A 14,131-nucleotide genomic window follows, 5' to 3' on the forward strand; every position below is an offset into this window, starting at 1 on the left:
GCTGGATATGTCACTGGAGTTGGTGCCTTGCATTGTTCTGCAGGTTTCCATGTGGGAAAGTTTGTTTTTCCTAACTAGATGCTAAGTTGCTCAATCACAGCAGCCAGTTATTAGATGTGTTTATGTCACTGAAAGAGTGCTTGCCATGGTTCTCTGCAGAGAGAGAAAAAAAGCACTATGCTCTCTAGAACAGGGTGTTCCTGGTGCCTTGGTACACTACTTATAATTAATTCAGCTGGTTTACAAGAATGAATGAATACATTTAATAATTTCCATGCCTCCAGCTTCTTAAAAATAAAATGTGCCCAACAATCATAGCATCCATAGAAATGAATAGGAATCTACTCGTTGCTACTTCTAGCTCATCATCTCTCCTCCAGACAAGGGCACGTGACCTTAGGAAGAAGGCAACTTACCTTAGTGATGTTTGAGCTATTGAATGTGGTCACTATTTTACTAGTTCCTGCCACTGTGAGGTTTTCTGAGCCGCAGACATGAGACACAGTTGGAACAAACAGAAGAGAGAGTGGATGTTCAGCACGACTGTCTGTATACCTGTTATTCCCTGATCTCACTTTGAAGCTCTGCCACAATGAGGCTGATGAAGGGCTTCTTTCACATTCACCAGGCCTCAGGAACCCTCTCCTAACGCCTCCCACATCTTGTGCCTTTTCAGAATCTGCCTATGAAAAGCACGCATACACACACCTGCCCCCTAGAGTTCCCCATAACTGTGTGGGCCTTTTATTTCACAGTCCTTTTGAAAGCGTTATTTGTGCAGCTTAAAATATGTGAGCATGCAGGGGGAGGAGGCAAATGCTCCGGAGAAAATAACACGGCAGGACCAGCCACATCACATTGTTTCTCCTGGGATACATTTTATGCTAGGAAACTGTCCTAATGGCCTCTGATTTCAGTGTTCCTGCATACTACAGCTTTGTGCTGGGGAAAACACAATGACATTTTATGTGATGACATTGTAGTAAAATAATAGCTCCGTAGTACAATGCGCACCAGACTGGTATGCAACATCTATTAGAAACAGAGAGCATTGTGTTTCTAATCCTTCACATCATTCTGTGTACAGGATCCATTACATGGCACGGGACGGAGGGATTTCACAAACCAAGGTATGCTACAAGGTTTAGCACAGTGTTAGCTGCTTTTTTCACTTCAATGGGAAAAAAGAAGTACCACTTGTTAGGGAGACAGTTGTTGCAATATGCAAGGCGTGGCTTGAGTCGAAAGACCTCCGTTCCAGAGGCACCATGATGTGTGAGTCCATGGCCTCAGGCATGTTTGTGTTTCAATCCTTTGGTTTTTAAAATAGAGATAATAAAAGCTACTTTGCATGACCTTTTTTGGTGAAGGTGGAAATAAAATATGTACACCTCCTGAAATGAAAAGCAATGATCAGTTTTTCTTGCTGTGTTTAATTACTCCTGTCACAGATGAGAGGGATCGGTATACAAGCAACATCATACTGCTCAGCTGCCATGGCACTTCTCCACAAAAATATCATCATCTGTTTCAATTCCTACCCAGCAAGGCCAGCAACAGGACAATCCGCCGAGCAGGCTCCTGGCTACTGAAGACCCGTTGGCTCCCTGAAATTTGCTGATAATAATAACATCAGTGTTAGGGAGGCGGCCATCTAAGCTTTCAGGATGTATATGCATCAAGTATGTTCCTCAAAAACCTGTTCCTTACATCATAGGCACTTTTGTTCTAACAACAAACGCAATGCCATGCAACAAAAACACTAGATGATGGTCATCAGAAGTCTATAGCTGTATTCCATCAGGAAGCTCCATGAAGAAACCATTTGCCTTTTACCCTCACTACAAGCTGCTCAGAGTCCTCGGCTCCTGGTCCTACTTCTGTCTTCAAAACCAACAATATGGCATTGCTCTGACACTGATTCTCCTTACACAGTTGTTACCCCACCCTTCTGCCTCATCCATTTCGAAGCACTTTGCAGTTCCCCAGGGACCAGTTTGGTGATCCAGGATAATCTCTCTATTTTAGGGTCACCTGAAGAGCAACTTCAATTGTGCCTGCTACCTGAATGCTCTTTTGCACTGGAAGATCTCCTACTCAACGGTTCTAGGGATGAAAATGTGGATATCATTCAACAGGACATTGTGCACCTACCGTAATTTGGCTTTAGAACTCTTTTTTTCAGTATTTTCTCTAAGAAAGACATTACTTTTACTAGTTAATTTAAACTCCATGGAAATATTCTTTGGTGCCCTGGTAGAAGGAGCTGCTTATCTGTCTCCCTATCTCTGTTTTGGGGTCCCTGGCTTGGATTCCCATTACATGATCCATAAATTCTAAGCTCTTAAAAAGAATGATGATGTTCTATGACAGTCTGTGACTGTGAAGGCCAAAAATCATCGATGAAAATGTAAAAGTATCTTGTATTAAATTTACTCATTTACTCATGTACTCAGCATTTCCTATGATTTACACTCCTTGCTTATGCACTTGTATTGCATAACAAGTATACGTGGTCTTATTACTTGTAACAATACAGAGAGAGAAAAAGAGCTTCAGAAGGTAGAGAAATTGTTCCAGAAAACAAGTCAATAACTGCCAGAACTTACCTGTGAGCCTGGTTTTCCTCCGTTGAAATTGGCTGTGCTAAACCACGGTATCAAATGTCTCTCATATGGTTGTCACATGGCATTGAGTGAGATCTAATGTTTGAAGATTTAAAAATTATTTTTAAGAGGAGTAGATAAACATCTACCCTACAGAATACTACTGACCCATTAAGAAGAATGAAATTCTAAAATAGTCCAATTATAGAGACCATTATGCCCAGTGCAATAAGCCAATCCTAAAAGGACAAATACCATATGTTCTCTCTGATATGTTCTCTCATGCAAATTACAAAACCAACAGCCATATAGGTAAACATGCAAGCACATATAATCATCTAGAGGAACTGTGTAAAACAGACTGATATATCCAGTTGTGAACATACAATGCAGTAAGCATCTTTACTTCCAAATCAAAGATGGAGTCCAAATGAAACTGTTAGATATACTTGACAATTGAAAGCTGGACTCTGCCATTGTCCATGCCTAAAATGTCAAAATACACTTAAACAGCAGAATGAGGGACTTCTAACTGTTCGTGAAGGATTACACTATTGTAATGATATAGGAGAAATCAGTGGGAGACAGAGATTTGGAGCGGGGGAGGAGGAGAATTCCCACAGCCTATGGACCTTTATCATAAAATTTTAAGATATATAAATAATAAATACATACACAATAAATTTTAAAAATTGATTTTTAAACAACATCTCAGGATATGTGTATAACATCCAGTGTATTTTTCTAACTGACGGAAAAAGCGCATATTTGAAAAAAGAAACACTGGGTGGGGGTTGGGGGGACAAGATAGCCAGGGTCGCTTGTCTAACGAGGAGTTTCTTTACCCAGAGAGCCATGCATTTGGGAACCAATGACAAGTAAACTAGCAGGAAAAGAAAGGAAGACTGGTGTTTCAAACAGGGAAGCATGCATGAAGTTATAGACATGTGAATCTGTTATAGCAGGGTCTCTTAGGTAAAAAATAACGGAACATAAAACGTGAGAAAGAAGATGAAAGACAAGATGTAGACAAAGATTAAAACATGTAGCTGAGTGTTTGGCATGTTAGAATTTAAAAGATTCTAAGCAGAGAATTAATGAGACCACATTTGTAGTTAAAAGGAATGTCTGGAAATAACAGTGGAGACATTTAAGGCTAGACACTGGTTGGGCACCTTTCTGGCTGATGCAAGTACCTTGAGCAGCAACATCAAGCTTTGAGCTAAGATTAGCTAGCAATGATGGAGAAAAGGCGATAGACTCGAAAAATGTTTAGGGGCTTTGAAGCATCTGGGCCCAAGAGTCCATCTTGTGTCCCCCTGAGACAGTGGGGATGCCTCATTTCCTTAAATAGAGCTCAGAGCCCATGCAGAGGTCCCTGGAGATGACCACGGAGGTCACCCTTTTCCCTGAGACTTAATTAGCTTTGAAATGCCAAATCTCCCCTAAGAGGCTTAATTTAGAGACTGTCTTGGGTTTTGCAGCAGTCTTCAGCCTTCCTCAAGGAGATTATATTTTCCAATTGAAGTCAGCATTGTTCACGTGGGCCCAGTGGAAACTCTGGGTCAGTCTCAATCTGTTCCTGTATTGCACACAATTCACACTGTGTGTTTTATTTGTTTGTTGAGTGAGATAAAGGTGCCTGGACGTAGCAGTTACAGAAGCATGTAAGGCACACTAGGACCTAATGCATTTTCACAATTCTTTGCTAATGGCTTGACCGTATTTCACAAACAGGTCAAGATTTACTAGGAACAGAAAGATGAGTTTTCCTTCCTTCAACTAAATAATGTGGCATACCAATGATTTCAAAATTTCTCTAAGCATATGTTTGTTCAGCCACTCCCCAATTGTGCCATCTGGATTTTTTGAATGACTTATTGAATGAGCAAACATGTTTTGTGTTCTATGAATCAAGCTTTTATAATTACATGGCTACATTGTATATGTGATCCAATCTCTTCAGCTTTCAGTCTCTCCTCTATTAAAGAGAAACAACAAAAGCTGATGTAGTAAATACACCACAGGCAGAAATGATTAACCAGCAACATATGTAAAACCAAAACACTGGCCAGGTGAGTTTGAAAAAACAGAAAGTTCAAAACAAGAACAAACATCCTTGACGCACAGAACACATAAGCATCAGGTTGAAGTTAAGAATATGCAAAGATGAGGCCCGGCGGCATGGCCTAGCGGCTAAAGTCCTTGCCTTGAACGCACCAGGATCCCATATGGGCGCTGGTTCTAATCCCGGCAGCTCCACTTCCCATCCAGCTCCCTGCTTGTGGCCTGGGAAAGCAGTCAAGGATGGCCCAAAGCCTTGGGACCCTGCACCCCTGTGGGAGACCAAGAAGAAGCTGCTGGCTTCAGATTGACTCAGTGCTGACTGTTGCAGACACTTGGGAAGTGAACCAGCAGATGGAAGATCCTCTTTTCTGTCTCTCCTTCTCTCTGTGAATCTGCCTTTCCAATAAAAATAAAATAAATCTAAAAACAAACAAACAAACAAAATAGTCCTGGCATGGTAGCCTAGTGGCTAAAGTCTCACCTTGCACATGCCAGGGTCCCATATGAGCACTGGTTCTAATGTCATGGCTCTGTCTCCCATCCAGTTCCCTACTTGTGACCTGGGAAGGCAGTCAAGGACAGCCCAAAACCTTGGGACCCTGCACCCATGTGCGATACCTGAAAGAAGTTCTTGGATCCTGGCTTTGGATCAGTATAGCATCGGCTGTTGTGGCTCACTTGGGGAGTGAATCATCAGACAGAAGATCTTCCTCTCTGTCTCTCCTCCTCTCTGTATATCTGACTTTGTAATAAAAATAAATCTTAGGGCCCGGCGCGGTGGCGCAAGTGGTTAAAGGTCCTCGCCTTGCACGCCCGGGATCCCGTATGGGCGCCGGTTCTAATCCCGGCAGCCCCGCTTCCCTTCCAGCTCCCTGCCTGTGGCCTGGGAAAGCAGTCAAGGACGGCCCAAAGCTTTGGGAACCTGCACCCGCGTGGGAGACCCGGAAGAGGCTCCTGGCTTCGGATCGGCATAGTATCGGCCCGTTGCGCTTACTTGGGGAGTGAATCATCGGACGGAAGATCTTCCTCTCTGTCTCTCCTCTCTGTATATCCGCCTTTCCAATGAGAAAATAATAAAAATAAATCTTTAAAAAAAAATAAATAAATAAATAAATAAATAAATCTTAAAAAAAAAAGAACATGCAAAGATGAAATGGAGACGGAGAGCATTTGGCACACGAGTTAAGATGCTGTTGGCATCCTCATATCCCATGTTGTGGTGCTTGGTGTGAGTTCCAAGGCGTGCCTTTGATCCAGCTTTCTGATGAGGCAACGGGGAGGCAATGTATGGAAGTCCAAGCACCTGGGCTTCTGCCAACCATGTGTGAGACCCCAATCAAGTTCTGTTCACTTGGCTCTGGCCTGACCCAGTGTTGGCAGTTACACACATGTGCGCAGCAAACTAATAGATTAAGGTCTCTCTACCCCATTGTTTCCCCCTCCCTTTTAAATAAATAAATACTTGGGAAAACGATGATATGGAGAGCCAAAAGGCTTTGCAAACAGTGGGACATTATTGACGAGGTAATAAAGACAAGCTCCTGTAATTTACATAGAAATAATAAAAATAATATGAATATAAGCTTGCATAGCTTGATAGCTTTCTATATGATAGGCAGTATTGAACGTGCATATTGTTTTCTCATTTTACAAATGAAGACACTGAGGTCTGGGGAAGTTATATTCACAGCTTGAGTTGGTGTCTAGTATGCAAGTTTGAGTCAACTTAGTGCGTGCACTTCACAGTCACAGTCATATGCTAGGCTCTGTAAATAAGCTAAAAGGATTTGGCACGTCTCTTCAAATGATCCATCGAAATGAACTTATAAACTCGCCAAACAGTAAGGGCTGGAAATCAGAAGCAACACAGGTAAAAGAATCAGCTAAACTAAACAATATTAAAGATGAGGGAAATATAATGGTCTTGGCATTTCCTCCACTTCTCAGTGAGGGACTATTTAGAATTGACAACAAAATATTACTTTACAGAAAATTTGCATATTTCTGTAGTATTGGAATGTCTCAAAAGGCCAACTTTTAGAAGCAGGTACATGAAACCATGTATGTTTACGGAAATTTCCCTCTGAGTTATTTGTGTCTTTAAGATGATTCATACTTTCAGGAGAAGCAATAAATACAACTTTCCTCTATATTTTTTGGTTTGCCAGGCTGCTAAGAGTTAAGGAAAAGGGTAAATGGCCCTGTGTTCAGTGTTATATGCAGATGAGCTATGCAGAGAGATGCAGACACCTCAGGAGAGGTTTGAGTAGCCAGGCGCTTCTGCAAAGGGGCTGGGTGTTAATGTTGCTGAGAAGTACAGGAAAGCTGAGAGTTAAGATGTCACAATGTTAGGCCAGTTCCCATATGATGTGTTACAAGTCATGATAGATGGTAAAGGGCAATTTCAATTCTCATTCTGCTTTAGTACTCTGATAATAAAGTCTAACAACTATACTTTCCTTATAATTAAATGTATATATTTACTTTTCATGATATGTCAAGTATTTAATTTTACATGATTTACACTGCCACAAATTAAAATCCAATCACTGTCCCAAATCTTGGTTCAAGTCTGCTTTATGCACACAAATGCCCTTATGGGATATCGAAGAGCAGAGGCCGCAGCTGTTCCCTGAGTGGGTGATTACGGAGCAAACGTAGGACAGGACAATTTCAAAGCAGAAACTTGGGTCAATCTTATCTATCCTCCAAGGACAGCTGACTGTAACGAAGGTCTGCCCTTCATGTCAATTACAGTTCGAATAATAAAAATGTCCAAGCACCAAACAGTCCTTTAGTCATATTCTTAAAGTCTTAAAAGGCTTTTATACATGTTTCTGAAAGAAAAATTCCAGAGAGCCTTGGATAGGAGGAAGACATTTGACGTCACACAGCCCAGGATTGGGAGTTGTTCTCTTCTACTGCCTAACCCTGCTGCTTGGGGAAGTCACCAAACTTCTCTAAAGGTTAATTTCTTCATTGGTAAGATTAGGTTAGCAGTCCTTCCCTCTTATGGTGGTTGTAAGAGTAAAATGGCAAAAGAATGTCAATTACGTTTTTTTGAGGACTCTTGTACCAAAGAATGACTGCAAGGCAAAGTCTGATACAGAGACTTAGAAGATGTAGAATAAAATGTACCACTGGCTATCTGGTGTGGCCAAGTAACGACATCCAAATACTCAAAGAACAGCCATGCTTTTGTTTTGCTAATCTGAAATACTGTTACTTGTAGCACTATTCCTTTCTCAACAATATTGAGATAGACACAAGTCCTAGAGCTTTATTTGCTACTCACCATGAAATGATTATTAAATGCCCTGAAAATATTTTTTATGTGTAATTGGGTAAAACTAAATACATGCAAAGACATGTATCGATAGCTATATCTTCAGTGAACAATTAGACAAATCCAATCTTCTGGGAATTCTAAAATGTCTAAATGACGACAACAACAACAGTAGTAATTTCAAAGCAGTTGAACTCCTGTCAGCCATTATAAGAGGAGGAATATGGACGTTGGTTTCCGGGGGAATTACCCTGTTCTGTAGAGCATGATAAAGGACAGGGTTGCAGGCAGATCAGAAACCTTGTACCAAAGGAAGTGGCGCCAACACCAGGGGTTCATTAATGAGTTCAGGGTCCCATCCATATGGTATCACATGCCACAAGGGATGTCATGAGGCATGAAATACAGACACTTTCAATTCCCCACCGAGATTGCATTTATCTTAAATTATTTACCATCAAATTTAGCGGCAGTCAGAATAGACTAATAATGTGGCTTCTGTATGGGAACAGGGGTCCTGAAATTGTAATTAAGCTGTCTCCAGGAGATCAATGGGTCTGGCTGAGCTGGGTCCATAAATTACTACAATTAGTGTCTTTAGAGCATCATGCAAGTTTCATGACATAGGAAACCACATTCCCAGGAAGACGAGGGACAGAAGTCACGCTGGAGTAGACTGTCTCTGACTCCACTAAGAGGGAATTTCTTCAGGGTACATTAGGTTCAACCATTAGGGTGACTGTCATTCACTAGGGAAATGGATGGAGAACCTTAAAGTCAGTGACAGTCAGATGGAAATGACTCCAGAAATCATACATTGGAAAAACAATGTATATTACAGTTCATGAAATAATTACAGTTAATGTGAGTGGGCCCAGTGGTTTCTGACCTTTCCAAGATTGTCCATCACCTCTGGGATGGAGTCAAAACTCCGCAATGCAACAGAGACAACAGGGCCCTCAAGCCTGTCTGTTTCTTCAGCTTTCGCCACCGGGATCATCACAAAAGCACTGCACTCTGGACTGTTCTGAAATATTCACAGCTTCCAAAACACACCTTGCTTTAGGCTTTACGTTTGCAGGTGTTTTTCTTCCTCTCTCCTCCACTGGGAATTCTTTCTATCCCTTTCTACCTGGAAAAGTTGAATGATTCATTTGGGATACAGTTCCCTGTGCATGGTAGCTCACTCTCCCTGTGTGCCACATTTTTTATTTTACCTCCCTTCTTTCGTTATCCCCCAGCTCTCTGCTTCTGCCTACCTCTCTGGAAATATCACACATCTCCCAACTGAGACCTTGAACTTGAAGCAAAACAATGCTTCCTTGTCTCCTTGTTTCCCAAAACTGCTGAGCAAAAGCTAGAAGTTTAATGTAGTTTTGATGAACATGGAGGGTGCTACAAGTCCCAACAACTCTCACATAAGACATTTTGAACGAAATGTAGATGGATTTCAAATTGGATGTAAAAATATAGGGCCAATTTTGCATCAATAAAACATCATATAAGGTATAGTAGAACTGCCAATCTATCCTATGAGGTCTGAATCAGGCACTGTAATCGAGAAATATGCATCCAACTAGTTATGCATTTATGCACTCTCATTGTTTCTACTTGAAACTTTTTATCATGTGTAGATTTTATTCTTAATTCAAAGTCCAGCTGACACACTGGCCACCTACCCACCATGCTTTCAAAGCTGGTTTCAGAAGAGCCTCCTCACATCTTAAGAGTCATCGGGCCCAGCGCGGTGGCGCAAGTGGTTAAGGTCCTCACCTTGCACGCCCGGGATCCCATGTGGGCGCCGGTTCTATCCTGGCAGCCCCGCTTCCCTTCCAGCTCCCTGCCTGTGGCCTGGGAAAGCAGTCGAGGACAGCCCAAAGCTTTGGGACCCTGCACCCTTGTGGGAGACCCGGAAGAGACTCCTGGCTTCGGATCAGCATAGCATTGGTCATTGCGCTCACTTGGGGAGTGAATCATCGGATGGAAGATCTTCCTCTCTGTCTCTCCTCTCTGTATATCCGCCTTTCCAATGAAAAAATAATAAAAATAAATCTTAAAAAAAAAAAACCATCTTAAGAGTCATGCAGTATTTTAACTGCATTTCTCTTGGTGCCCATATATCTAGCTCATTTGCATTGTAACCATTGATGTACTAAATAATGTGATTTATGCAAATTATACAGATTTATGTCTCTCAGTGAATTAGAACACTCTTAAGATCTGTTCCAGTCATCAATTGCTCTAAAGCAAATAATTCCAAAAGATTAATTTACAACAATGGTAAACATTTACATTTTATGATTTATAGTTGTCAGAAACTTAAGAACAACTCATTTTGGCAGCCTGTCTTGAAGCTTCTCCTATATTCAAAGGTTGGAGTGGAGAGAGTGAAGACCAGAGCGCGTGACAGTCAGGAAGCAGTCATTCTTGCCATCAATCTCAAAGGCGTAGGTTCAAAACTGCAAAGGATAAATTCCACTTTACAGGAAAAGTTCCGAAAGAGCATCTAACAGCAATATTTTTGCGGTCACTTTTGCAATATGCACTTGTCTTGTGCATACTGCCCATTCCATTCTGCTTTACTGGTTCTGTGTGCCTGGCCTTGAGCTGAGTAAGCATTCTGATAGTGGACAAATCATCAAGTTACAATAACAACATGATCCGGGACTCCAAATTAGACCAAGAAATTGCAACTATTCTTATACACATCTCAGAAAATTTAAAAATTATTCATTTTTTTTGTCTCTGACTTATCAAGATTATTTTTAATGAAGGGTTTATTATTTATTTTGATTGGAAGGTTGATTTTCAGAGGGAAGGAGAGACAAAGATCTTCCATCCACTGATTCACTCCTGAAATAGCCAAAACAGTCAAGCTGAGCCAATATGGAGCCAGAAATTTCTGGATCTCCTACATGGTTGTAGGGTCCCAAGGCAACAGACCATCTGCTGCTTTCATGGGTCATAAGCAGGGAGCTAAAAGGGAAGTGAAACAGCTGGGACATGAACCAGAACCCACATTGGACCCCAGAACTTGGAGGTGGAGCATTAACAAGTTGAGTCAGCCCCTCTAAGATTATTAATTTATGGATACAATTTCTACTCAATTGATAGAATATCCCAGAGTATCAATCCCAAGTGTACTCATCTATTTTTATTTCTGCTCTTCCTCTGCATAGACTATGATTCAAACTGAGCAAAATGAAATATTTTCTTGCAGTTTTTCAAGCCCATATTTCACCCCAAACCTTTTCCGTATCTTCCAATTTCCACATTCTGGGATTTTCTTCTACATTTCCTACACCGATATAATGTTATAAATTTCTACCAATTTGCAAGGCACAGATTCCGTCCCAGTTCCTCTCATTTTTCCTCTACTCAATCTGCTATATTATTAAATGGGGTAACAGAAATTAGTAGGGGCCTGACAGGTAGGGCAAATTCCATTGAGGCCATTTACTAATTTGGAGTTGTCAGTCAGAACACTTGGCTTTTCTCATATACAATAGGGTATGCACACTCTCTCACTGCCTCTGAGCAAAGAGGCTGAGTAGTGAGGGAGTTCATCAACCCCAGAAACTATACCGGGGACTGCAGGAAATAAATGACTAGGACAAAGCTGCCATCCTCATTCTGAGTCTCCTAAGAGATCATTAATCTAACAATAATACCATTGAGTCCCGGGGACACCAAGCTCTACAAGTACACAATGACCTGCCAGATATTTTTAGCAGAAACATTTATCTTAATTATAAGGTAAATCAGCACAACTGCCAAGGAGGAATGTTTAGATAAACATGGAGAGTCTGAGTTCACAGCAATAGGTTAAATACCTGCTGGCAGAGAAAGGTAAAATGAAAAGCTCTCGCAATTCAGCTTAACAGGCTAGCCTGGTCCACTCTTGCATTCTTCTGAAGGACGGGAGATGGTAGATGCTGCAGGTGGAGTACAGAATGGTTGGGGTCACGTCATCCACCTGATGGAAAGCGTAATCATGTCCAGGCTTCATCTGAGGAGAGCGGAAGCAGAGTGATTTGCCTTATTGTCATGCAGGCAGATGGTGAGGTCATGGGAACTTACTTTAAAGCATTAGTGAAATGCCTTTTCAGATTAAAGACTTTTGAAGATTGAAAGACTTTTGAAAACCCTGATGGCTCCCACAATTCCATGTTCGCCCTCAATGATCACGCATTTGACTCCCGAAGCACTAAGCCACAAGGAATATACAAGGGCATGGTTGATTGCTATAATGAGATGTAAGTATTCAAATTCAAGGTAAGGCAATGAGTCTAACAGAAGCAGATACAGTGAGCATTTCCCATTAACCTGCTTTCCATGTAATGGAATTACAGGCTTAGAAGAACTGTAGAACTATCTAGTAGAAATAAAGGAACATGTTTAAAAAGACTTTTCATATGTCAATGAGTTTGAATCAAGTCTTAAGGTTTCTTAGGTTTCTAACAGAAAGTGTAAACACCTTTAATTATTAGGATGATTGCCTACCAGAAAAAAAAGTAACTTACCTAGAAGAATTAATTCATCTAAAATTTCATGAGGACTGTGTCAATATATAATTTAACCATATGAGACATTAGGAAAAAATGTAGTCAGGAGAGCTAGGAACTAGAGCAGAGGTGGAGAGTTGAACAGAAACATAATCTTGTCTGAACTACAGAAACCATTACTTGCCTAACAAGGGAAATAGCTGTATATAATGATTAGTAACCACAAAAAAATAAGAATTACCTAAATTTTGTACACTAACTCATCAGATGTGACATGCTTTAAATAAGAACATTTAGGGTTGGCAATTTGAAATGGTAATAGTTGAATAGGATTTAACTTCACAAATGCATTTTTTATTGGAAAGGCAGATATACAGAGAGAGTTGCAAAGAAAGATTTTAGTGGCTGCAATGGCTGGAGCAGAGCCAATTCAAAGCTAGAATCCAGCAGCTTCCTCTGGGTCTGCCCTGTAAGTGCAGAGTCCCAAGGCTTTGGGCAATCCTCCACTGATTTCCCAGGACACAGTTTGGGAGCAGAATGGAAAGTGGGACTGATGAGACACAAACATGACAATTTCCATCATCTTCTCAGAGAAATGTCAAAGCCATTCTGCAGAACCAAGATGATAAATGAAGTTCTGCATGTTTATCCAGCTGAGCTTTTTTGACCGCCCAGATGCCATGTGCACCAATGTCACCCTAATCTGACTTCTGATGGCCACCATTCAGTCAAAATGAGGAAGGATGGAAATTCTGCAGCATGAGAAATGTCCATCAGACAAACTTTAGGATGGCTTTTATAAACATTAAGTACAAGGAAAAGTTTTAGAGGTCCTTTAGCTTTGAGATTTCTAACAATTTTCATAGCATTGTAAGACACTAAAAATCTAAAACTAATAGAGTCTAAGTTATCGGTATGACTCTTTATTGCCAAACCCCCTGCCACAGTTGCAGTGTCCAGGCTTCTAATTATACATGAGTTGTCACCAGTCAATCAGCACTACTTTAATTGTTCCAGGCTGATGAGAAAAGGATGGAAGTAGATTCAGTAAGCAAACGCTGCACTCCTGCGGTGTGAGCTCCAGATGGCATCCCTGCAGACTGCAGGGATGAAGCTTTGGAGAGAACACCAAAAGCAGCCAGAAAATTGCCTTCCGTGCAGCTCGGTGGGACCAGCGTGCCTGAGTCAGAGCCACAGTACATGCACTGCCCTACAGCTGCAATTTTGTTTCAGAAAAATGAATTATTCTTGACAATTCAAATGATGTTTTCCCTTTATAATCTGCTTGGTTTTACTTTGTCAATTTTGTTTTTTAACTTCAGGGTGCTGCGAATTAAAAGCATAAGGAGTTCATCTAGATCTAGTTTTATGTTTATGCATATTTCAGCGCTGTGAGGATAAAAATAATCTCAGTGCACATTACTGGGTCCATGAAATTACTTATTAGGATCCGCAGACACTGAAATGTTCTCCCAAGCAGCATGGAGCTTGTTTTCAGGGTGCCTGAATCGGCTACCCATCTATCAAGGTTGGCAAAAGCGTGGCGTGTGTAATATCAATGCATTGCATTCACGAGATATTTTTTCAGTTTCCGTCTCATTTTTTTTCATACTCAGACTCATGTTCCAATTATATTGAAAATGAGGCAATAAAATAAGGGTAGCTTT

This window comes from Ochotona curzoniae, unplaced genomic scaffold, assembly GCF_017591425.1.
Source record: "Ochotona curzoniae isolate NIBS_2020 unplaced genomic scaffold, NIBS_Ocur_1.0 contig_883, whole genome shotgun sequence".
Classification (NCBI taxonomy): domain Eukaryota; kingdom Metazoa; phylum Chordata; class Mammalia; order Lagomorpha; family Ochotonidae; genus Ochotona; species Ochotona curzoniae.